We start from the raw sequence: 25,595 nt of genomic DNA, 5'->3' as shown, positions 1-25,595 counted from the left end.
CCTTGGCGATCACAAAATGAACAAGGGAGGGGAAAACCTCAGTTTGCTAGAGCCAACGTTTCGACAAGGGGACTTGTCTTCGTCTGGGCAAAGCGTTCATCATCGGCAGGGATTATATAGGGCCTTCGCTCCGAGGAGGAAGGCCCCGGGGGTGGGGAAGGAAAGTGGTGTGGGAGGGGATGCGTGTCAGGAAGGGGAGGGAGGTGAATCATCATTCGCTAGGCTGCAATAGTGCAACAACCTATATCCGGGGGGTATGCAATGAACAAAAGGCTTTGAAGGGGCTGCGACGGGGGGGGGGGGGGGGGGGGAGGCGCTGGGTGAACCTGCAAAACTCAGATAAAAGGATTAGTCAGCGTGGTACAGGGAAATGATAACAAGCGAAAAAAAAAAAGGGGGGGGGGGGGGCTGGCACTGGAAGGAGAAAGGAAGGGGGGCATTTCCAAGGAAGGACTAGGCAGGGGGGGGGGGGGGGGAAGCTCGTGTTCAGAGAAAGCCAAAAAGTGGGGGCAGAGGGGGGTAACAGGAGTGTCATGGTTTCCGAGAACTGGTAGCAGGGGATTAGGAGAAAAAAAAAAAAAGGTGAACAAACGAAGAGGGTGACAAGGCCGGAAATGGGGTAGAAGATATGACTTGGGAAGGGTGCAAGGAGCGACAATATACTTATGTGAGGTTCTAGGAAATAGTCTGACCACGTGCAAGACATTTGTTAATTTAAAATTATGCTGACCCTGGAATGTACCTGAGAGATTCCAGGTTTCCTCTGGACATGTTGATCCCTGTTGGTTGCAGTGTTTTAAATTTGTGGATTAGGAATGCTTCTCTGTATTTTCTGTCCCTAGTCGATTTGAAGCCTGACTGAAGAATGAACAATTTGAGTTCGTCGAATTTGTGATGGCGTTGATTAAAATGGGTCGACACTGCCTTCTGTTCATTCCGTGTTGTGTCAGCCCGGTGCCCGTTTAATCTGGCACTCATTGTTTGTCCGGTTTCTCCGATATATTGTTTCTGGCAGTAGGAGCACTGGAGCATGTAGATAATATTGGACGATGTGCAGTCAAAACTGGTCTTTATATCGAAACTGAAATCGCTTGCCGTACTTTTAACCGTAGTGTCCCTTTGTAAATGTTTGCATGTCTTGCATCTGGGTCGAGAGCATGAAGTTACTGTCGGTGGTGGTTTCTTACCGAGCCTAGCATGCACCAGGATGTCCCTCAGGTTTGTGTTGCGTCTGTATGTTACCCTTGGTGCGTCGGGAAATATTTTCTTGAGACGGTCGTTACCAGTTAAAATGGGGTGGTATTTCCGCAGGATATTGTTTATGTTTGGAAGCGCGTTTGAGTATTTCGTTATAAGTGCAGGAGGTCGTTGACTGTTAGCTTTTGTTCGTTTTTTAAGAACTACATCTCGTTTCAAAGTGGTTGCTCGTTGGAACGCATTATTAAGGGTTGTCTGTGGATGGTTTCTGGTGATTAGTGTGTTTTTTAGCGAGTGGAGGTGTTTCAGGTAGTCATCGTCGTCGCTACATATTCTTCTTAGTCTCGTTGCCTGTCCTACGAATATACCTTGTTTGCAGTGTTTTGGATGATGGCTAGTGAAATCTAAGTATTGTTGTCGGTCAGTAGGCTTCCTGTAAAGTGTGGTTTTGAGCTTGCTATTTTCTAAATGGACAGTGGTGTCAAGGAAATTGACTTGCGTTTTCGAGGAGTTGAAGGTGAATTTAATGCTGGGGTGGAATGAATTGAAATGTGTGACGAATGCCTTCAGGGTCTCAGCCCCGTGCTCCCATATCATGAAAATATCGTCTATGTACCGCAGGTATATGAGTGGTTTTTTTAGAAATGAATTTAGAAGTTTAGATTCTAGTAGCCCCATAAAAATGTTCGCGTAGGTGGGTGCGAAGGGAGTGCCCATGCTTGTTCCAAATACTTGAAGGTAGTAAGAAGAATTGAATTCAAAGTAGTTGAGTGTTAGTACCAATTCAAGTAGCGTGAGGTACACTTCAGTTTCGTGCGGGTGAGGACTTTGAGTTAGAATTTTTAAGAGTGCGTCGATACCTTCATTAATGGGAATATTTGTGTACAAAGCGGCGACGTCAAGTGTGACAAGTATGCTATCTGCTGGGATAATGGAAGCGTCATTCAGAGACTCTATTATGCGGAGAAAGTGCGGTGTATCCTCGACAAAGGAAGGGAGGTGGGTGGGAATATCTGCAAGATAGTTGTTCAGGAAAATTGATAAGTTCTCTGTGGGCGTGTTATTGTTTGAAACGATAGGTCTGCCGGGGATATCTGCGGTAAACAAGTCTTCTGCGGAAACCTTATGGATTTTGGGAAGTAGGTAAAAGCGTCCTGCCTGTTTGTTTAGCGGATTTAAGAAGTGGTAATCGGACTGCGTGATTAGTTCTCTTGATAGTAAGTTTGCCAGTTTGTTCAGAATCAATTTGCAGAACTCTGAAGTGGGATCTGAATCTAATTTCCTATAATAACAAGGGTTGTTAAGTTGCCTAAAAGCTTCTTTTTTGTATTTTTCGGCTGGCAGGATAACTATGCTACCTCCTTTGTCTGCAGGTTTAATGACTATATCGGTTCTAGAAGCTAAGTGGTTCAGAGTAGCCTGTTCCGTTGGGGTAACGTTTCTGCATTTTCGAGCTTGCTTTGTTTGGTCTATAATTTCTTTCGAGACAGATTTAATGTACAAGTCTAATTCGGGACTCTGCTGCGCTTCCGGCGTCCACGTGCTTTCGGCTTTGAGAGGGATGGGATTAAGGCTGGTTACTGCAGTAGGGTGAGCACGTGTTGACCACGTGTTACAGGAAAGAGCTAGGTTAGTAATTGGGGTGTTTGCTTTTTCGGCAAAGAATTCCTTAATTCGCAATCTTCGCGCAAATTCTGTGAGGTCTCTGTGAAGTTCATACTCGTTAAAATTATTGTTAGTTGGACAAAATGTAAGGCCATGCTTCAGAATCCGTTTGTCGCTATCACTTAGGGATTTGGAAATATCGACAATGTTGCTGTCAGTGTCCTGCGGCGGAAAATACGCATCTTTTGTCTGTATCGAAATTGGAGGGCGGTTGTTAAACTGTCCAGATGTATTCGTATCTAGCGGAAATTTATCTCTAATTTGTTTATGCTGCTGTTTATCGTGCAGCTTGCGTTCCTTTCTGGCTACAAAATCTGCTAGTGCCTGGCTTTCGCCCGAATTTAGTTCTATCTTACTAAGTTGATCATCGAGGGAATTTAACTGCTCTTGACAATGTTCTTTTAAAATAGCTATGAATGAAAGGGATGCGTCATTTGAAACCTTTTCCCATCGAGCGAGCAGTTCAGGCCTGAGCGCACCGAGGGAGCACCTAACATTAACTCGAAGTCCTTTTGGTATTGTCCTGCGCTGCGAGTAGGATTTGTAAGTGTGTAGGTGGAATCGGTAGTTAGTTTGTTTAGTGGCTATTTTTCTGGCGACCAGGAAATTTCGTCTTTTGGGTTCGGGGCGATTGGTGCTGCCAGATGTGAGTCATCTGCGCTTGTGCCGAGTGGACCTCTTGACGGGTGTTGTGTGTTTAGGGGACTTCTGTTTGGGGGTGGTATCGGTGTCGAGGTCCGCGTCGGTGACAATCTGGGTGCTAGTGTGCGTCACTAATCGCTTAGGTGTGTGTGTGAAGTGGTCGCTTTGTTGTTTAGTGGCTACTTTCGGTGTGATTCCTACGTGCTGTTCCGCTGGTGTGGGATCCACGGTTACCGTCTGTGTGCCAGCGTCGCGAGTCTCTGGAGTGAACTGTGTGGAGGTGTCCTGGGTCCTAGCGGGGGCAGGCTGTGTTCGTTCAGGGGTGTTGTCTCTTTTGTGGGTGGTCTGTTGTTGAGTGTTGGCCAGAGTGGGAGAGGGAGCATGAGTGGGCTGTAGCGTGGTGGATGATTTCAACGTCTGTTTGGTAATGTTCCATGTCCAGCAAAAAATTGTTGAGCTTAAACGAGTCCTGTGCGTGAGCTGCGAGTTGGCGGAATTGTGGCATGTGTCTGTGGTGCAAGGTGACTACCCTAGGAAGCACGGTTGTCAAGTGCAGTTTCGTGTTTGGTCTGTTGGCATGGACCTCGTGTACCAGTGTATTCATGGCCTCAATGGTCTGTTCCGCACTGCTGTGTTTCAGGTCATTAGTCCCGCAGTGAATGACGAAGTGCGTGATGTTCTGTGGTGCAGCGGCTATCAGTTTCCTTATGTCATTGGTTTTGGCGCCGCTCTGAAACCTAATGTATGGTGCATGTTCTCCGGGAGGAAAGTGATTGTGCATGTGCTTGTATTGACTATCACCTATCAACGCTACATGTGCCAATGAAAGAAGGGGGACAGGCTTACCTTGTTCCGTCATCTTCCGTTGACTGAAGTCCATGGTAGAGAGAGGGTGCGGTAGATGGTCCTTGGCGATCACCAAATGAACAAGGGAGGGGAAAACCTCAGTTTGCTAGAGCCAACGTTTCGACAAGGGACAAGGCCCCCCCTGCCTAGTCCTTCCTTGGAAATGCCCCCCTTCCTTTCTCCTTCCAGTGCCAGCCCCCCCCCCTTTTTTTTCGCTTGTTATCATTTCCCTGTACCACGCTGACTAATCCTTTTATCTGAGTTTTGCAGGTTCACCCAGCGCCTCCCCCCCCCCCCCCGTCGCAGCCCCTTCAAAGCCTTTTGTTCATTGCATACCCCCCGGATATAGGTTGTTGCACTATTGCAGCCTAGCGAATGATGATTCACCTCCCTCCCCTTCCTGACACGCATCCCCTCCCACACCACTTTCCTTCCCCACCCCCGGGGCCTTCCTCCTCGGAGCGAAGGCCCTATATAATCCCTGCCGATGATGAACGCTTTGCCCAGACGAAGACAAGTCCCCTTGTCGAAACGTTGGCTCTAGCAAACTGAGGTTTTCCCCTCCCTTGTTCATTTTGTGATATCTATATGTAGGCTTTTAGCACATGAGATGATTCCGAAACTATGAATATTTTAAAGGATTTTAAGGAATACTAGAGCACACTGCTCCATACACCGCAAGTGAACAAAAGTACCAGTGGTGTGCGGCTTCTGTGGACGACACAGAGGTTAGAACTTTACTTGAAAACTTTGTTTTCATTACAAAACAGGAAACTAACACCATCATTCTATTCAGTTCTGCGAAAAGTGTGCGTCTGCGTTCTCAGGATACCGGTGAATTTAGAGGACCCCGCTGCTACTGACGAATTCAGCTACAGCGCACTAGGCCAATCAGGAATACTCTGATGTAAATGCAAGGCAAGTCTACTGATTCCGAAGGTCACGACTATAGGCAAGCCTGTGCTATGTGCAAGTGCCTAAAGAAGCGGCAGCTGAATTTCGATTGAGGCGAAATTCTAGAGGCCCGTGTACTGTGCGATGTCAGTGCACGTTAAAGAACCCCAGGTGGTCGAAATTTCCTTAGCCCTTCACTACGGCACCTCTCATAGCCTGAGTCGCTTTGCGACGTTAAACCCCAATAAACCAAACCCGGATGACGTTTCCTGAAAAGAAAAAAAATTTCTGCCTCTCCCGTAACCGAGAGTAGAGTAAGCATGAAATGTTTACGGGCGTAATGTCATCTCGGTGGACACCCGAACCGCACCGTACAGGAAGGGAGGAACGCCACCACCCGTTCAGCGCGATGCCTTGCCATTTGAACGCAAGGTTTTTTGAGGAAAGGAAATGGCGCAGTAATTCTCTGCCATCTCGGTGGACAGCCGAACCGCACCGTAATGTAAGTGAGGAACGCCACCACCCGTTCGGCGCGATGCCTTGCCCTTTGAACGTAGCGCTTCTCCCCCGGGCCCCTGTGCGCCTGCGCGGCTTTGCTTCAATGCGCGAAGCCCCTAAGAGATCACGTATGACAACGAAGTGTATCGTGGCATTTATGTGCTTTTTGCACGCGTTATTAGAAAGCGGAAATTATAATTCCGTGCATTATCAAACGCACAGCGACTGATATCTGGATAAACATTGAGAAGGCACTGGAAGCAGTTATTTTTTGTGACTCCTTTGGAGACCAACCGGCGCTTGCATGCCGGTCGCGTAGGAGGGCTTAGAGAGTCTCGTTAAATCTCGTTAAGTCTCGTACGGTGCCCGGATGTTCACGTTTCAGAGCCCGGATGACGGCTCTCGCCCGCGTCTCGGCTGAGCGAGTTGATCGCGAGCGTGCGCCTTGGCGCCGACGACCAGCGGCGCACCGCGGTACGCAAGTGGCGCACGTGGTGCACAAGTCGTCTCCCTCCGCAGGTTCGCGACTTTGAGTGGAGGAGGAGATGGAGAGTCCTCCCCACGCGCGAACGCCTCTTATCATGGGGCCTTGTGCCCAACGCCCAGTGCGAGCGCGAGAGACAGCGCGACACACTTTCTTTGAGTGCCGTGTTGCCCGGATAATGTGGTGGCAGGTGTATCGGATGTTTTCAGTTCGTGCCGGGCCAGGCATCCGGCAACCACGGGATTATTTTGGCAAACTAGTGTTTATGTCCGCTATGTTTGTTTTGTGGCGTCGCCGCTGTCTGGCCGAAGCCCGGCGTGAACCGGCGACGGCTATGTACCCCGCGTTGCAGAGCCTGCGTCTCCTCATCTGGCAATACCTGTCTGAAAGGCTTGCAGCGGATGGGGAGGCGCGGTTTCTGCGACGGTGGCACACACGCTTCTTTGTCGTGCACGAAGGTCGGCTGGTTATGCCGGCGCTGCGGTGTTAGCCGGGCCGCCCCCCCCCCCCCCCTGCTCTTTACCGACTATGCTGGTTTGTTCGAGGATGGTGGTGTATAATTTTGAAAGGGCCAATCACCCTGAGAAAGATCCTTGCCCCCCCCCCCTCCCCCCGTGCGTCGTTGCTACGGGAGGCTGATTCTTCTTTGTCCAGTGTTCGTTCTATGCGCTATAGGCTGTAATTTGTGATATGTACGGTGTGTTAAAATAAGGTCATGGTGTTTCTGGGTGGCCACCCACTTTGTATACATTTGTTTTGCCCTCAGTCATGAGTGTTTCCAATGTTTTGTTTGTTTGCACTGTTGATTAAACTTCCCTTTTATTCAGAGCCCGGATGACTGGAATTCAGTGCCCGGATGACTGGAATTCAGTGCCCGGGTGACTGGAATTCAGTGCCCGGATGACTGGAATTCAGTGCCCGGATGAGTGGATTTCAGTACCCGGATGATGGCTCTCGGTCTCCGCGTGACGTCACCACGCTGCCGACAACAGGGGCTAAAAGCATTTCATACTTGCATAACTGGAGCGTTCCAAACCTAGTCACCTTCAAAGTAGTCTACTTGGGACTCCACACACTTCTCCCAGCAGTGCTGCCATTTTGGGAAGTATTCCGAAAAGGCCCCTTTCGGAATGGAGTTTAGCTCAGCTGTCGTTGCAGCCATAATGTTCTTCCTTGTCTGAAATCGCGCTCCTTTCAATGGCCTTTTGATTTTGGGAACCAGCCAGAAATCGCAGGGGCCATATCAGGAGAGTAAGGAGTCTGTTGAACTACAGGAGTCTGGTTTTTCGCCAAAAAAGTCTGAATCAAGTGCGAGGCATGTGCAGGAGCATTGTCGTGATGGATGCGCCACTTTCCTGTTGACCTCAACTCCGGGTTCTTCCGCCGCACAGCATCACGTAGGCAACAAAGGACATCTCTGTAGCACTGTTTGGTCATTGTTTGACCCTGTGGAGTGCGTATTCGTGGTTTGCCACACAGAGAGTATCAAAGAAAGCAGTCAGCATCACTTTCACATTGCTGCGCACTTGGCGGGCCTTCTGAAGTCTTGGTGACGTGGAATGCTTCCACTGTGACGCCTGGGATCTGGTTTCCGGGTCGTACCTGTACACCCAAGACTCGTCACCAGTTATTATGATGTTGATGAAGCCGGAGTCACTGTTTGCGGAATCCATCATGTCCTGTGAGACTTCAACACGAAGCTGCTTTTGCTCCACCGTGAGCAGCTTCGGCACGAATTTCGCCGCAACTCTCTTAATGGCCAAATCTTCGGTGATAATGGAATGTGCGGAAAAATTGCTCATGTCCACCTCTTCCTCAATTTCTCGGATAGTCACGCGACGGTCCCGCATCACCACAGCGTTCACTTCGGCAATGACCTGGTGATTTCGGCATGTTGATGGCCGATTGGAGCGTGGCTCGCTCTCCACCGATGTGCGGCCATCTTTAAATCAAGAGTACCACTGATTAATCTTTGCGCTGCTCATAGCATCGTCGCCGAAAGCCGTCTGAATATTCAGAATGGTTTCCACTTGGCTGTCACCCAGTTTATGGCATAATTTGATGCAGTAGCGCTGCTCCTGTCACTCCGCCATTTTCCTTGCAATAAAAAAACCGACGAGAGCACTGCGCACTGCCTCACTCAAATGCTGCGTCCCAGCGACTGACGCTATCGGCAGGCGGGAAAAAATTCGTGCATGCGCACGAAGGTTCAAGGTCACGTGATGCAAGCGCGCTTGTTTCATATCCATCAGGTGTTCGCAAAAAAAATAAAGTCGGATACTTTCCTAACAGACCTCGTATATGGGTGAAACACCGACTAAACGTGCCCTTTCAGGAGAAAAAAGCTACGCGTCGCGCAATGAAATAAAAGCGATAAGATACAGAGGTGAAGTTGTGCAAGACCAAGAACTGATACGCCGCGCTTTTGTCGACTATTATCAAGAACTGCTTGGCCACGAACCGCAGATACTAGAAGGGTTTGAAAGAGATTTCCTTAGGCTCATGCCAAAGCTTGAAGAAAAGGAAAAGACAAATCTTGAAGTGCCCATTATCGTTTCAGAAATAGAGTGGGCGATTGATGAATTAAGTGCAGGGAGGTCGCCAGGGCCTGATGGCTTTGGCTCAGAATTTTACAAAGCCTTTAAAACGGAGATAGCAGTAGTTCTTGATAACGTTTTCAAAGAAGCATACAGAGTTAAGAAATTACCGCCTTCTTTTAGGCAAAGCCACATTGTGTTGATCCCCAAAACAGATGACCAGGCTACGTTGTTGTTAGTGCGATCATATCGACCAATAAGCCTAACGAACACGGACTATAAGGTCTTTGCAAAAATTTTAGGCAGAAGGCTTCAAAGTGTTATAGCTGAGCTTGTGGGACCGCACCAGACTTGTGGTATTAAAGGAAGATCCATTCTAACGAACATACACGTAGCTAGAACCGTCCTAGAGTGCTGCGATGCCTTATGCGGGAAGGTAGCGATGTTGCAACTAGATCTGGAGAAGGCCTTCGATAGAGTTGCGCATAATGTCCTTTTCAGCATTTTAGAACACATCAACGTCGGTACAGTCCTGCTGGAAGGTGTAGAAATGTGTTACGCAGATATTTTTAGCAGGATTATAATTAATAAAACATTAACAGTCAGTTTTCAGATCAAGACCTTTGTCAGGCAAGGATGTCCTTTATCTCTATTGCTGTTCGCGCTCTACCTGGAGCCTTTCTGTTTGAAAATCATATCGTCCAGTGCAATAAAAGGTTTTCAGTTGAGCACAAGTGAAGTTAAACTGCTCTCCTACGCTGACGACATTGCGGTTTCCTGTTTTGACCAAGCAAGTATCACTAAAGCTGTCAGCGTTGCGACTAATTTTTGCAAAGTGACAGGCAGCGTTACCAATTGGGACAAATCCTTAGGCTTTTGGCATGGAGAGTGGGACACTCCTCCTGCAGTCTTCGAAAGCATGCAGTGGACATTGGTTCCAACGAAATATCTAGGAATACCTTTAAACCACTACAAAGACACAAATGACTATTGGAGAAATGAAGCAGAACTAATAAGGGAAAAATCTACGAAGTTTGGAGGGCGAAACCTTTCTATATTCGCAAGGTCTACTGTGTGCAATATCTTTCTGGTAGCGAAGATCTGGTACGTCCTCCAGGCATTGTGTGCGACGAAAGCAAGCATTCAAAGGCTGCATAGAGTGCTTGCAGTGTATATATGGGGATCAACATGGGAGCGTACGAGCCGTACAAATTTATTTCGCTCAGTGAAGAGTGGCGGACTGGGCTTGGCACACTTGTTTTGAAAACAGGTAGTTTCTAGATTTCTCTTTGTGCGAAACCAAATGAACGGTTTCCTTCGTACTGTGATCCAAACGCACTTTGTAACATGATGCCAGGGTTCATAGTGTCTTCTGCCCAAGTCAGTGGACCGAGTGTGCGAGGCTTCCTACGAGAAGTGGTCTGGTCTTTCCAGTTCCTCGCCACGCGTTTTTCATTCGAGTATCTGAGCACCGTGGCTCGAAAGCAATTGTATAAAGCTGTTGTTGATGTATCTATGCCAGAACCACTGTATCGCACCTTTTGCTCAGCAGGGCCTGGCAAAGACGTACTGAAAAGAGTGAAGCGGATGCCAGTGCGGCCAACTGCGAAAACTTTTTTCTTTCATTTGCACACCGGAACTCTCCCCGTTAAACCGTGGCTGGAGCAGAAGGGTATCTTTGTGCCATGGACGATAGACTGCTTACAGTGCAGGGAACCAGAAACCATTGACCATATTTTTCTTGATTGTGAAGATGCAACATTCTTATGGGACATATTGCAGCGCACTTTGAGAAAAGATTTGCCGGTAGCGCCATATGGCATCCGCTTCCTCCCGACCTCAAACTACGAAGGGGTGCCGTACGATATGATTATGGTACTATGTCTTCATAGCATATGGAAAACAAGAATGTCAGTGCACCACGAAGACGTAAATCCCCAACCTGCCAGAGAATACTTCAAGGAAAGTGTTGTATTTCTTCGTGAGGCTTTCAAAGTGCGGGCTGAACCACCAGAGTGGTTGCCTGTGTTAGATGACCTTGTCAATATGAAACTGTTTTAAATGCCCACGCTCGCCGAAAGCTGGCAAGCGTTTTCAACTTGTGAATATTGTGTGTACTTGTGAAAAAGGAAATAAAAAAAAAATCGTTGGTCTAGGGGTATGATTCTCGCTTAGGGTGCGAGAGGTACCGGGTTCCAATCCCGGACGAGCCCGATAACTTTTTTTTTGCATGAGCTGTTAAAAGAACCAAATTACCCAACGTGGTATCTATACGTTTCCAGCAATTAGGAGTAGACGAAGTGAACGCTACGACACTTCCGATGTAAGCTGCCGGCTGCAACGTTACCTCGATGAGATGAGGAGGCTGCCGTGCTTCTCCCACCTGGCTCGTTGGTCTAGGGGTATGATTCTCGCTTAGGGTGCGAGAGGTCCCGGGTTCAAATCGCGGACGAGCCCGATAACTTTTTTTTTTGCATGAGCTGTTAAAAGAACCAAATTACCCAACATGGTATCTATACGTTTTCAGCAATTAGGAGTAGACGAAGTGAACGCTACGTCACTTCCGATGTAAGCTGCCGGCTGCAACGTTACCTCGATGAGATGAGGAGTCCGCCGTGCTTTTCCCACCTGGCTCGTTGGTCTAGGGGTATGATTCTCGCTTAGGGTGCGAGAGGTCCCGGGTTCAAATCCCGGACGAGCCCGATTACTTTTTTTTGCATGAGCTGTTAAAAGAACCAGATAACCCAACGTGGTATCTATACGTTTCCAGCAATTAGGAGTAGACGAAGTGAACGCTACGTCAATTCCGATGTAAGCTGCCGGCTGCAACGTTACCTCGATGAGATGAGGAGGCCGCCGTGCTTCTCCCACCTGGCTCGTAGGTCTAGGGGTATGATTCTCGCTTAGGGTGCGAGAGGTCCCGGGTTCAAATCCCGGACGAGCCCGATAACTTTTTTTTTTTTGCATGAGCTGTTAAAAGAACCAAATTACCCAACGTGGTATCTATACGTTTTCAGCAATTAGGAGTAGACGAAGTGAACGCTACGTCACTTCCGATGTAAGCTGCCGGCTGCAACGTTACCTCGATGAGATGAGGAGGCCGCCGTGCTTTTCCCACCTGGCTCGTTGGTCTAGGGATTCTGCTTCCGGCCACGCTCGTGAACGGACGCAGGATGCAGGGCTCCTTAGGAGCGACTTCAGCGGCCCAGCAGGGCCGCGGTAACAGGATTTTTGATACTGAAGACCCGGAATATCAAGTGTTGCTGCCTCAACTGCCGACAGGCCGTATTGTTTTAAATACGTTGTTTTTGCATGCTGATGTGCGGGCCAGGCCGTATCGCGTGGAGCACTTCCGCGATGCGCTGGCGGGCTTAGGCCTACTGCCCGATGTTATCGCCCTTGGGGCGTATCAGATGAGCCACGTTTGGGCAATCACCTTCAAGAGCGACGAAGGCGTCAAGAGGCTCGCAAGCGTCAAGAACATGAAAGTGAAGGAGCATCGGTGTATTGTGGTCGACCCAGCCAACCAGGCGGTGCAATTGAAGCTGCATTGGACGCTGTACAACATGCTTACGATGACATACGGACAGCCCTCTCACCTTACGGAAAGGTGATTGACGTTTGCCGGGAGAAATGGCGTGTTCACGGCGTGCAAGAAAAATCATCGTCAACGCGAGTGGTGTCCTTGGTTCTGCGGACGGGTCTCACCGTGGAAGACCTGCCCCACCAACTTTGTATCGCCGATGAGCAGACCTTGGTTGTTGTACCTGGCAGAGCACCGTTGTGCTTGAAATGCCGAAACACCGGTCATGTTCGACGTGACTGCCGCGTCCTGAAATGTACGCTTTGTCGTCGCTACGGCCATGACGAAACGCAGTGTGAAAGGACGTATGCGTCGGTAACAGGACCGGCGCCCAAGGAAGACGTGGCGGACCTTTTCATGGACGAGGCTGACGTCGCTGAGGCCTCCCGCACGAAGAGTCGGCCGTCGGACACGGCCGGAATGCCGTCTGAGCATACCACCAGCCTACCGAACGCGGGTACAGTGCAACCGACTGAGCAGAAAGCTCAAGAGGAAAAGCCAAGCGATGAAAATGTGAAGGAGTTGGCCACCGAACCAGCCGCTACCGAGGTGGATGCAGCAAAACACGCACCTGGAAGCGATTTGATGGACGTCGCAGAATCGGGTGTAAGCAACGCGGCGACAAAAAGGTCAAGGAACTCAGCCAACAACCAGCACGAGAACCTTGGCAACGAGAGCAACGATGAACCCCCGCCGAAAGCACTGGTGGGCCGTCGGGCGCCCTTGCGTCCGAAACCGAACATTCCGCCGGACAGACGGCCGGCGGCAACACCGCCTCTGTAGGACGTGGCGCCTACTGGGGCGTCCAGGCCAGCGTCGTCAAAAGATGGGCGCCTTTTCAGAAGTAGCCGCTGCGTACACCGTAAAGGTACGCGTGGGAATTGTGCTGCCAATTGCTTGCTTGTTGCAAAGCGCTAATATCAGTAGTTACCCAGAGGTACTGTGCGATCGGTGTGCTCTATAAGATAAATGGCTCTGAGACTATAGACAGCATTAAGAGTTGCCACCTTGAATGTTCGTGGCCTTGGAGCACGTAGGCGAGAGTATCAACTTAGTCGCCTCTGTATGGAGAAGGAACTCGATGTCATCGTGATACAAGAAACTAAGGTCGAGACTCAAGAGCAGACCGATCGCTTGGTGATGCCTTTTACCGCGCATTATAATGTGTGTGTATGCCATGCTAATGGCATGTCAGGCGGGTGCGCACTGCTGATACGGAAGAGTGCTGGCATTATTGAAGAGAGTATGACTGTTTGCCAAACTGGCCGCATGCTTATTGTAGATTTTTCTTTTTCTGAATCCTTGTGGCGGATCATATGCGTTTATGCGCCTAACAATGTGAATGACCGAATGGTATTTTTTGAGTACATTGAGCAGTACTTAAAGTGTGATCGCTTTGTCATATTTCTCGGTGATTTTAACTGTGTGTGTTTTGCGGAGGATCGATTCAGAGGTGCACATGTTCGTGACAAAAGTGCTCTCCTTTTGAGCTCACTAATTGAGGAGCACAACCTAGAAGATGTGGGCCGAGTCTTCAATGGCGGTATGCTTCCGCAGTACACACACAATCAGAGAGAGAGCCGAGCAAGGTTGGACAGAGTGTATATTTCACTAGACTTGATGTCCCTATGTAACAGTTACAGTGTCACACCACTATCATTCACAGATCATAGCTTGGTGAGCTTCGCACTCGGAAAAAAAAACTAAGAAGGCACGATTTAACTTGGACATGTGGAAATTCAATGAAAAGCTTCTTGATGATGAACTGTTCTCAAGCAGAGTTAAGGGAAAAATAACAGAGATGCTGACAATGAAGCATGAAAACTTTCGGGCTGCATGGGAGGAATTTAAGAGCCAAGTTAAGCTCATTGCAATCGAAAGAGGAAGCAGCCGGAAGCACGAAGAACTGCAGAAGCAAAAAGAGCTGCAGGGAACTGGAATTTCTGTTAAACGTACAAAACTTCGACCAAGATCAATTGGCTGAGAATGTGAAGAAAGTGAGACATGAACTAGAAGTTATCGATACAGAGCGATACAAGGCTGCAGTCATACGTTCTCGTAGTGAAAGGTTATGGATGGGTGAGGTGCCAAACAAGCGCGCAATGAGCGATGAAAAACGGCAGGCGTCAAGAAACGAGATCAAGCAGATACGTTTCCAAAATGAAATGACGTCAGATCCCGCGGTGATCGAGAATGCTTTTATCGACCATTATCGCGATGTGTTCGGCAATGTCACACGCCTCGAGCCAGGCTTCGACAGCGATTTCATGATCGGAATGCCAAGACTGGATGACGATGTTAAGGACAGCCTAGAAATGCCAATAAGTGTGAGCGAGATCAAAACAGCAATAGAGAAGCTGCCGTCGGGCAAATCGCCAGGGCCGGACGGCCTAGGCGCAGCTTTTTACAAAGCTTTCAGTCAAGAATTGGCGTGCATTTTGCATAAACTTCTGTCAGAAGCGTATGAAATTAAAAAAGTCCCTCCTTCATTCCGGACATCACACACAGTGCTGATTCCAAGAACCGATGATCCGGAAAAGCTCCTTCTTGTAGGCTCATATAGACCGATATCTCTCACCAATACAGACTACAAAATTTTTATGAAAGTACTAGCTGGACGATTACAAGTGGTAATTAAAGAGCTAGTAGGGCCACATCAGACGTGCGGCATTAGAGAGCGAACAATTTCAACGAACACCCACATCGCAAGAAGTGTACTAGAATGTTGTGATGCCCTTGAGGGTCGAGTGGCCATGTTACAGCTTGACCTTGCGAAGGCCTTTGACCGGGTCTCGCATGAGGTGCTTTTCAGTATACTACAGCACTGTAATGTTGGGAGCATAATTTTAGACGGTGTCAAAATGGCTTATGAAGAATGTTCAATGCAGATTATCATCAACAAGTGTCTTAGTTCAAGGGTGCTAGTAGGCTCCTCTGTGATGCAAGGGTGTCCCTTGTCTCCTCTCCTTTTTGCCATATACCTCGAACCTTTCTGTAGGGCAGTCATCCTTGATGCAAACATACGTGGTTTTAGACTGCACGCCGCTGAAGTTAAAATGCTGGCTTATGCAGATGACGTTCCAGTCTTCTGCGAGGACAGAGAAAGCGTGATAGAGGCTGTGCGCATTGCCAGAAATTTCTGTTGCTATACTGGTGCCCAGATTAACTTCGAAAAAAGTGTGGGAATATGGCATGGGAGCTGGAATACGACACCCGCCAATTTCGCGGGTATACAGTGGACTTCAGTGCCTGCACGGTATCTCGGGGTGCCCCTTCAGCACTATAGGGACTCGACGCAGTTCTGGAGTGAACAAACAGAAGAGTTGAGGGAAAAAACAAAAGGATGGCAGGGTCGCGGATTATCGGTGTTCGCGCGTGCGGCAGCGTGCAATGTTTTTTTGATTGCCAAAGTGTAGTATATGATGCAAGTGTTGTTCATGCCTCGTATAAATGTGCAAAAGATGCACCGAGTGTTTGCCGTCTTTATCTGGAACTCCACTTTGGAGCGGACCAGCCGTACAAACCTTTTTCGCAAAGTTCGCGATGGTGGACTAGGGCTTTCACACTTGTTTATACGACAGATCGTATCGCGATTCTTCTTCCTGCGAGATGAAAGTAACGATTTTCTCCGTACAGTCATCCAGGCGAGATTGACGAAAACACTGCCTGAGTTTGTTGTTTCCACATCCAATGTTGCCAGTGTAAGAGTGACCGGCTACTATCGAGAAGTAGTTGCTTCCTTTAGAATACTTTGTGCACGTTTTTCTTTGGAGCATTTGTCCTCAGTGACAAAGAAACAACTGTACGCAGACTTAGTTGACAGCATGCTGCCCACCCCATTGTATAGGACGGTGTACTCTGGAGGCTCAGGTAAAGATGTACTGAAGCGAGTCGGAAGGATGCCTTTAAGACCTGCGGCCAAAACGCTTTTCTTCCAGTTGCACACAAACACACTCCCCGTTAAAGTATGGCTTGAACAGAAAGGTATTTTCGTGCCTTGGACAACCGATTGCTTACTGTGTAAAAAGCCGGAAACAATTGAACATGCCTCATTGAATGCTGGGACGCAGTCTTCCACTGGGATATTTTGCAGCGCACTTTAAAAAAAGATCTCCCCATAACACCCTAAAGAATACGATTTCTGCCAGTTGAAAGCGAACAAGGGATACCATTTGATATGTTCATGGTCCTGGGCCTCCACAGCTTGTGGAAGACGAGAATGGCTTTTCGGCACGCAGATGCCAGTGTGCGATCTACGCGCGATAACCTAATCGAAAGTGTTCCATATATTAGAGAAGTGTATCGTGCACAAAATGAACCCCCTGAGTGGGTTACCATCCTTGATGACTTAGTGTGTCTGAAGAAATTTTGAAATATCGGCATCACAAGCTGACGTGCTGATTCAGTGTATATGTATGTATTCATTTGTGTGACCTGTCACTGTATTAGCAGGCAATAAAGATAAAAAAGAAGCTCGTTGGTCTAGGGGTATGATTCTCGCTTAGGGGGCGAGAGGTTCCGGGTTCAAATCCCGGACGAGCCCGATAACTTTTTTTTTTGCATGAGCTGTTAAAAGAACCAGATAACCCAACGTGGTATCTATACGTTTCCAGCAATTAGGAGTAGACGAAGTGAACGCTACGTCACTTCCGATGTAAGCTGCCGGCTGCAACGTTACCTCGATGAGATGAGGAGGCCGCCGTGCTTTTCCCACCTGGCTCGTTGGTCTAGGGAAGGAATAAGCCCTTATCCTGTAAAAACATTTTGACTGATAACGTTCCAGTGTGCAACTTATTTTCGTGAAACTGTGCACCGGTTTGTTGATAGGGTCAAAGCTGTTGGCGAGGCTTCCGAGTGGTTGTCAAGGGTGGAGCCTTTGATGTCTCTAAATGAATTTTAATGTGACGAAGCCAGCCCTTGGCAGGCTGACTATATCAACACCAAGTGTTCATTGTGTCCCGCCATTTTGTTGTGTAATGTCAAAGCCAGGCAATAAAGAAAAAAAAAGCTCGTTGGTCTAGTGGTATGATTCTCGCTTAGGGTGCGAGAGGTCCCGGGTTCAAATCCCGGACGAGCCCGATTACTTTTTCTTTTGCATGAGCTGTTAAAAGAACCAGATAACCCAACGTGGTATCTACCCAGGCAGCACAACATTGGCCGAAGGTCGGTCAACTGTTGGCAAAAATTGGCACGGACATCGGTCCTACACTGGCATTTGGGCCGAGCGCTACCACTTTACACATTGGACCTACTTTCATGCCAGTTTTGGGCCAATGTTCGGACGATCAAGCGGCCAACGCAGTACCGATGTTCGTTCTGCAGCATGGACCAGCAAAGGTCTCATACAGGTATCCAACTCTCAAACATTGGTAGCCAGCTTTCAAACATTGGTAGCCAACTTTCAAACATTGGTAGCCAGCTTTCGAATAATGGTGTCCGGCTTTCGAATAATGGCATCCAGCTTTCGAACGCTGCCACATGCAATTAACCCACTCGCCAATGACCGGCACTGTGGATGGATGTACATACCATTCTACCTAGCAAATATTCATAATAGAGGGCGCGAAAGAATTCCAGAAAAAAGACCCGTTTATTGCTTTGAGTTAAAAGAATCACGCTTTTAGCCCGCACAGGATGGTTTGCGCTACCACCAGCCACCCTGGGGAGTAAAGAAAGGGGGCCCAAGAGCATGGTGGCAGAGGCTGTGGGAAAACAATTTATTTTCAAGTTTGGTGCGTGCCGATCAGGTTGGACAAAGCATCTAGGCAAGCTGCTGCGGCACGGCTAAGGCATCCATAAAATGCTCAACGGAGCTGTCCTCCAGTGAACTGATCAGTCATATCCGAAGTAATCGTTGCACTCCACTTGCAAGAGGGCTGCTGGACTGCATTCAAACAAATTCCTCGTCCAGCTCTTGCACGATGGCCTCACGAAGCGCCAAGCCTGCAACGATCGAGATGCATGATGTCATGGTAAGTTGAATTATGGCCATCACAGAACAAAAACAAAAATGATTAAATAACACCGAATTTTGTGAAACACAGTCATCGTGAAGACACTAGCAACATATTTTACAGGATAATTTTAAATTTATTCTTAAGAACCAGCACCACATTAGTTGCACAAAGTGTAATTTAATTTACTAAACTTCTCTTGTACCAAATGGTTGAATTTAGTCCAATGCGTCGTGTCGCACTCCCAGTAGATATAATCAATGCGAGATAAGCAAATTAATGTGATATTGAAAACAAATTAATGTATTATTTTGTTTTAATATCATAACTCGTATCTCTAAATTGCGAGCTAATTTTTTATTCAAGTAAATATGCACAGGTTGTAGCGTCTCTTCCACATGGACCTCAAAACAACATTTTTGATTAGTTTTTTTTAATAAGGTTAAAAATACGGCTTGCGATTTTTTGCGAAATACGCTGAACGCAAGGAACTCAGGGCACCTTTGTTTTACCTTAGTCGCTTCGCATGCATGCTATAATTGGATTCGAAACTGCGACTTGCAAACCACACAAAAATACTAGTCTGATAGTCCAGAGTAATGCCCCTTTTCATTGCGAGAGAACTTGGGCAAAAGCTTTAACCAGAAATTGCGGATTTTCTATTGAGTCTGCAAGTGTAGAAGGCAAAAAGAAACAGTACGGAAGTATTACACATATTCTTACCAACTGGTCTGCAGTGGAAAATTAATTAAGCGGTTCTGATTTCCGTCGTGCATAAGCGGTAAAGGACATATTCCCGAATGCATCCCATCTCAGGTCATATGAGTTCAAACCCGCTTTTAGCCAAAGTAGTGAATCTTCAGTGAGTTCATCTCACCAAAGACGAAAAATTAAATTCTCACCATTCGGACACAATTCCACTGCGCACGACGTCAAGCAAGCCATTTCGCAATGAGAGTGGGTACACAGAAGTCGTCCTCGTGCTTTTTGGCTCGCTCTGTTTTCCTGCCGAAAAAATAAAGGCGCATGTAGTCAGAGCAACGTTTACTACAAAAACCACTTTAACTTCCAGACGTATATCAAGATAAAAGAGTTTTAGTACTTACAAATAAGATCTTGCAGGCGGTACGAACAGCGTCGGAGCTCCCCTAATATATGAGCGTGGCTTTTCGCGTGCACAGACTATGAACGGTGCTAGCTCGAGTGTGCATGCATTTTCGTCGTGTTGGTTGTGCACGTGGTTGGGCTCCGCCGTGGAGTCAAGAATGTCTTATTGTGATGCGTCGCGCGGTTCCAATATGAGCAGTGGAGACGATGGTGGGGGGGGGGGGGGGGGGGGGGGGGGGGGAGATAGAGTCATTTTCCTTTACACAGGTTTTGTGGTTCCGAGAAAAGTCCTCGAGCTGAAAGGTGGAGACAGGGAGCTCGTGGAAGGGTGCACGAACAGCGAAGCGCGTAGCTGCGCGCGAGGGAAAATAGCTTTGAGGAAGTGACAACCAAGACGAAAAAAAAGCGCTTCGCGGGATGGGGGGTTAGCCCGCTACCTAAAAAAAGGGCGCGGCCGGGAGAACAGGTGGGGAGATATGGGAAGACTTGAAAGAGAGAGGGAAAGGGGCCAAAACACGTGAAAAGGGTTTGGAATTTTTGGAGAACGAGTCACATGGCCACAGGCAGTACGGAAAGCAATACCTACAAGGAACAAGTGGATGGGAAACACGGAAGCGTCAAAGTATTGCTACAAAGCTGCAGCAAAAGCCCGAAAATTTTGAAGTGAAAAACTTGGAGCTTCAAGATGAATTTCGCCAAAACGACTTCAGACAATCGCGTATTTTGTGGGGCCGTATGATGTGGCTTCTGTTAGTTCAAGATAGCTTAAAATGTTTCCACATAATAAAAAATATAAAGCAAAAAAAAAATATCCAAGCAGAATGCGCGCTCTTTCATAGTTTCATGTACCGTACATACGCCAAACAAGCTAGGTTAGCATGCGTCTAACGCCAGTTGTCAGTCCATTTATTCAGTGGTCGTCGAAGAATCCTCAAATTCTTTGTTGGTGTGGAAGTTTCGCGCAAAAAAAGCAATAACAAACAAGGGCATGTTGAATTGTGGTTCTCAACTACTTTCGATGGTTTTCATCAATAAAGGTCATGTTGGAAAGAAAAAAAAAACTTGCGAGTAAATATGCAAGGACGTGAGCAAGAGCTATATTGCCCCCAATCCAAATTACGCCACAGAAGAATAAAATGGTCAAAAACAACAATTTCCAACACTGCGATTTGCAGAAAAGGAAGGAAATAGCAAATCAGAAAACACGGGAAAGGCGCGATCACAGGGCACAAGGTAGGGAAGCGTAGGAATGGCTTAGCACGTGTTCGCGTGCGTTTATGAAGCACCCGCTTAATATTTCACGAGCGCAACGCATAATTCGAAATTACGAGGCGACTGCTTCGTTTGTGGACGTTGCCAAAACTGAGCACAATTTCGGTTTAGCGAATGCACTTGCGCTAATCTATTACGTTTGTATCGCGATCTCCATGAAGCAGACACCAGCTGCGCACTGCGGCAGTGAATTCCTAGAGCGAATAAAAAAAAAGTGATTTTTTTATTCCAAAAATTTACTCAAATCAAACTTATTTGATATTCAATTGTTGAAGGCGCCTGTTGACAATTTTTGTTGAAGGCGTCTCGGGTGTAATCAGAACGTTAATTCTGATCAACAGGACTTCGATCGCAATTCTCCTAAACGTATTATTGCTGGTCACTGCGCAACCAGAGTGCAGCTTTTCCAACGGAATCATGGGTAGCTTTGCTCACAAACTGCAAAAGTGTTCGGTTAAAATATACACGGCAGCGGGCCAATATTGGAAATCCACTGGCAAAGCGTGGCCCTAACTAGGCCCAGAGTTGCCAGTGAGCATCCGATATTGGTTGTGCCATTCCTTAGCACATCCAACAATGGCCCTGGTTGTCCGTCGCTTTACCAGTATTGGCTGAGCCGTAAGTAGATCCTGCCTATCATGCGCCAGGTTAGCCAGAATTTCCCCGCTGTTTGCCATTGCTGGCTGTGCCATCATCGAATCCTGGCTATCATGGGCCATGTTAGCCAGTGTTGTTGCCAGAATTGGCTATGCCATTTCCGGGAGCTGGCTATATTGGCCTAAGATTGCCACCGCTTATCCAGTGTTCAAAGTATACTGGCAAACGTTGGTGAACATTGTGTCATCCATTAAAATGGGTTCAAAATTATTTTTATTGTCGAGTACCATATCGGCAGTTCATAATTTTCGAACGCGCTAAAACATGCGAGTTCAAAGATTTGGTTTTATTTATTATTATATTTTAACCGAACACTTTTGCAGTTTGTGAGCAAAGCTACCCATGATTCCGTTGGAAAAGCTGCACTCTGGTTGCGCACTGAGCAGCAATAATACGTTTAGGAGAATTGCGATCGAAGTCCTGTTGATCAGAATTAACGTTCTGATTACACCCGAGACGCCTTCAACAAAAATTGTCAACAGGCGCCTTCAACAAAAATCAAATAAGGTTGATTTGATTAAATGTTTGGAGTAAAAAAATCACTTTTTTTTATTCGCTCCAGAAATTCACTGCCGCGCAGTGCGCAGCTGGTGTCTGCTTCATGGAGATCGCGATACAAACGTAATAGATTAGCGCAAGTGCATTCGCAAAACCGAAATTGTGCTCAGTTTTGGCAACGTCCAGAAACGAAGCACCCTCCTCACACTACCTCTCCCTCCAGATACGTCCCCAGAGGCTGCAGAGGAAGCCGCCATTGCGCTTGCTATAACCCGCACGGAAGCCCGGTATATTTTAACTGACTCTAAAACTGCGATTCTAAATTTTGCTCGAGACCGAGTTCATGTCCCTGCTTTTGGCATACTGGACTCGCCCGATGCACCCCCGCCCCGCCAAGTGGAGCTGATATGGGTGCCTGCGCAATCCCGGAAACGAGGCCGCCAACCTTTTAGCCCGAGGTTCTTTAAACCGGGCTCAGGTGGCCTCGGATCGGGGATTCACGAAGGAACGCATGCACTCATTCAGTGAGCTGACCCAGGCATGCAGAGCCTCTCGCCAGCTCTACCCCCCGCCCCACCCCTCCCTAGATAACAGACACGCAACACTCTGGCGCAGATTACAAACACATACTCTCCCCTCGCCCCTTACCCTAACCCACTATGATCCCTCCTTCCCCACTCCTGCTTGCGCCCTATGCCCAGAACCCTTCGCTTCTTCCCTCCACATCCTTTCCCTCTGCCCGGCGGACCCTCCCCCGCGGGACCTAGAGAACCTCAAGACCTGGGAGGACTGGGAGACCCTGCTGCACTCGGAGGACCCGGCCGTGCAGACCATCGCCACCGGCCGTGCTGCCAGTGTTATGGACCTCAGGAACATAAACACTTGAGTGCAGTGGGGTCGTGCGGGGACCCTGGGGCGTGCCCCGAATTCCTTTGTAAATAAAGTTTTCTCTCTCTCTCTCGTAAGTTCGAATTATGCGTTGCGCTCGTGAAATATTAGGCGGGTGCTTCATAAACGCACGCGGACACGTGCTAAGCGATTGCTACGCTTCCCTACCTCGTGCCCTGAGATCGCGCCTTTCCCGTGTTTTTTGATTTGCTATTTCCTTCCGTTTCTGCAAATCGTAGTGTTGGAAATTTTTGTTTTTGACCATTTTATTCTTCTGTTGCGTAATTTGCATTGGGGGCAATATAGCTCTTGCTCACGTCCTTGCATATTTACTCGCAAGTTTTTTTTTTCTTTCGAACATGACCTTTATTGATGAAAACCATCGAAAGTAGTTGCGAACCACAATTCAACATGCCTTTGTTTGTTTTTGCTTTTTTTGCGCGAAACTTCCACACCAACAAACAATTTGAGGATTCTTCGACGACCACTGAATAAATGGACTGACAACTGGCGTTAGACGCAGGTTAACCTAGCTTGTTTGGCGTATGTACGGTACATGAAACTATGAAAGAGCGCGCATTCTGCTTGGATATTTTTTTTTGTTTATATTTTTGTTATTATGTGGTAACATTTTAAGCTATCTTGAACTAACAGAAGCCACATCATACGGCCCCACAAAATTCGCGAGTGTCTGAAGTCGTTTTGGCGAAATTCATCTTGAAGCTCCAAGTTTTTCACTTCAAAATTTTCGAGCTTTTGCTGCAGCTTTGTAGCAATACTTTGACGCTTCCGTGTTTCCCATCCACTTGTTCCTTGTAGGTATTGCTTTCCGTACTGCCTGTGGCCATGTGACTCGTTCTCCAAAAATTCCAAACCCTTTTCACGTGTTTCGGCCCCTTTCCCTCTCTCTTTCCAGTCTTCCCATATCTCCCCACCTGTTCTCCCAGGCGCGCCCTTTTTTTAGGTAGCGGGCTAACCCCCCACCCCGCGAAGCGCTTTTTTTTTTCTTTTTGGTTGTCACTTCCTCAAAGCTATTTTCCCTCGCGCGCAGCTACGCGCTTCGCTGTTCGTGCACCCTTCCACGATCTCCCTGTCACCACCTTTCAGCTCGAGGACTTTTCTCGGAACCACAAAACCTGTGTAAAGGAAAATGACTCTATCCCCTCTAGCCAACCCCTCCCCCCCCCCCCCCCCCCCCCCCCCCCCCCCCCCACCATCGACTCCACTGCTCGTCTTGGAACCGCGCGACGGATCACAATAATACATTCTTGACTCCACGGCGGATCCCAACCACGTGCACAACCAACACGACGGAAATGCATGCACACGCGAAAAGCCACACTCATCTATTAGGAGAGCTCCGACGCTGTTCGTACCGCCTGCAAGATCTTATTTGTAAGTACTAAAACTCTTTTATCTTGATATACGTCTGGAAGTTAAAGTGGTTTTTGTAGTAAACGTTGCTTTGACTACATGCGCCTTTATTTTTTCGGCAGGAAAACAGAGCGAGCCAAAAAGCACGAGGACGACTTCTGTGTACCCACTCTCATTGCGAAATGGCTTGCTTGACGTCGTGCGCAGTGGAATTGTGGCCGAATGGTGAGAATTTAATTTTTTGTCTTTGGTGAGATGAACTCACTGAAGATTCACTACTTTGGCTAACAGCGGGTTTGAACTCATATGACCTTAGATGGGATGCATTCGGGAATATGTCCTTTACCGCTTATGCACGACGGAAATCAGAACCGCCTAATTAATTTTCCACTGCAGACCAGTTGGTAAGAATATGTGTAATACTTCCGTACTGTTTCTTTTTGCCTTCTACACTTGCAGACGCAATAGAAAATCCGCAATTTCTGGTTAAAGCTTTTGCCCAAGTTCTCTCGCAATGAAAAAGGGCATTACTCTGGACTATCAGACTAGTATTTTTGTGTGGTTTGCAAGTCGCAGTTTCGAATCCAATTATAGCATGCATGCGTAGCGACTAAGGTAAAACAAAGGTGCCCTGAGTTCCTTGCGTTCAGCGTATTTCGCAAAAAATCGCAAGCCGTATTTTTAACCCTTTTAAAAAGACTAATCAGAAATGTTGTTTTGACGTCCATGTGGAAGAGACGCTACAACCTGTGCATATTTACCTGAATAAAAAATTAGCTCGCAATTTAGAGATACGAGTTATGATATTAAAACAAAATAATACATTAATCTATTTTCAATATAACATTAATTTGCTTATCTCGCATTGAATATATTTACTGGGAGTGCGACACGACGCATTGGACTAAATTCAACCATTTGGTACAAGAGAAGTTTAGTAAATTAAATTACACTTTGTGCAACTAATGTGGTGCTGGTTCTTAAGAATAAATTTAAAATTATCCTGTAAAATATGTTGCTAGTGTCTTCACGATGACTGTGTTTCACAAAATTCGGTGTTATTTAATCATTTTTGTTTTTGTTCTGTGATGGTCATAATTCAACTTACCATGACATCATGCATCTCGATCGTTGCAGGCTTGGCGCTTCGTGAGGCCATCGTGCAAGAGCTGGACGAGGAATTTGTTTGAATGCAGTCCAGCAGCCCTCTTGCAAGTGGAGTGCAACGATTACTTCGGATATGACTGATCAGTTCACTGGAGGACAGCTCCGTTGAGCATTTTATGGATGCCTTAGCCGTGCCGCAGCAGCTTGCCTAGATGCTTTGTCCAACCTGATCGGCACGCACCAAACTTGAAAATAAATTGTTTTCCCCCAGCCTCTGCCACCATGCTCTTGGGCCCCCTTTCTTTACTCCCCAGGGTGGCTGGTGGTAGCGCAAACCATCCTGTGCGGGCTAAAAGCGTGATTCTTGTAACTCAAAGCAATAAACGGGTCTT

At 47.5% G+C, this 25,595-nt stretch overlaps 5 non-coding genes and 1 pseudogene across 5 annotated transcripts; all 6 read left to right on the top strand.

Annotated features, from left to right (window-relative positions):
* The first annotated feature begins 11,148 nt into the window (after positions 1–11,148).
* Positions 11,149–11,220, top strand: TRNAP-AGG (transfer RNA proline (anticodon AGG)). The gene has a single exon. It is a non-coding gene; the product is annotated as a tRNA-Pro (tRNA).
* Positions 11,221–11,393: 173 nt separating this feature from the next.
* On the top strand, positions 11,394–11,465 carry TRNAP-AGG (transfer RNA proline (anticodon AGG)). The gene has a single exon. It is a non-coding gene; the product is annotated as a tRNA-Pro (tRNA).
* Positions 11,466–11,636: 171 nt separating this feature from the next.
* Positions 11,637–11,708, top strand: TRNAP-AGG (transfer RNA proline (anticodon AGG)). Its single transcript has one exon. It is a non-coding gene; the product is annotated as a tRNA-Pro (tRNA).
* Positions 11,709–11,936: 228 nt separating this feature from the next.
* Positions 11,937–13,129, top strand: LOC149333858 (uncharacterized; annotated as a pseudogene).
* Positions 13,130–16,817: 3,688 nt separating this feature from the next.
* TRNAP-AGG (transfer RNA proline (anticodon AGG)) lies at positions 16,818–16,889 on the top strand. The gene has a single exon. It is a non-coding gene; the product is annotated as a tRNA-Pro (tRNA).
* Positions 16,890–17,352: 463 nt separating this feature from the next.
* TRNAP-AGG (transfer RNA proline (anticodon AGG)) lies at positions 17,353–17,424 on the top strand. The gene has a single exon. It is a non-coding gene; the product is annotated as a tRNA-Pro (tRNA).
* Positions 17,425–25,595: the final 8,171 nt, after the last annotated feature.

Source organism: Amblyomma mixtum, chromosome 8 (genome assembly GCF_055824585.1).
Source record: "Amblyomma mixtum isolate Tamu chromosome 8, ASM5582458v1, whole genome shotgun sequence".
NCBI classification, from domain to species: domain Eukaryota; kingdom Metazoa; phylum Arthropoda; class Arachnida; order Ixodida; family Ixodidae; genus Amblyomma; species Amblyomma mixtum.
The sequence above is the reverse complement of the archived record's forward strand: the minus strand, read 5'-3'. Positions and strand labels throughout refer to the sequence as shown.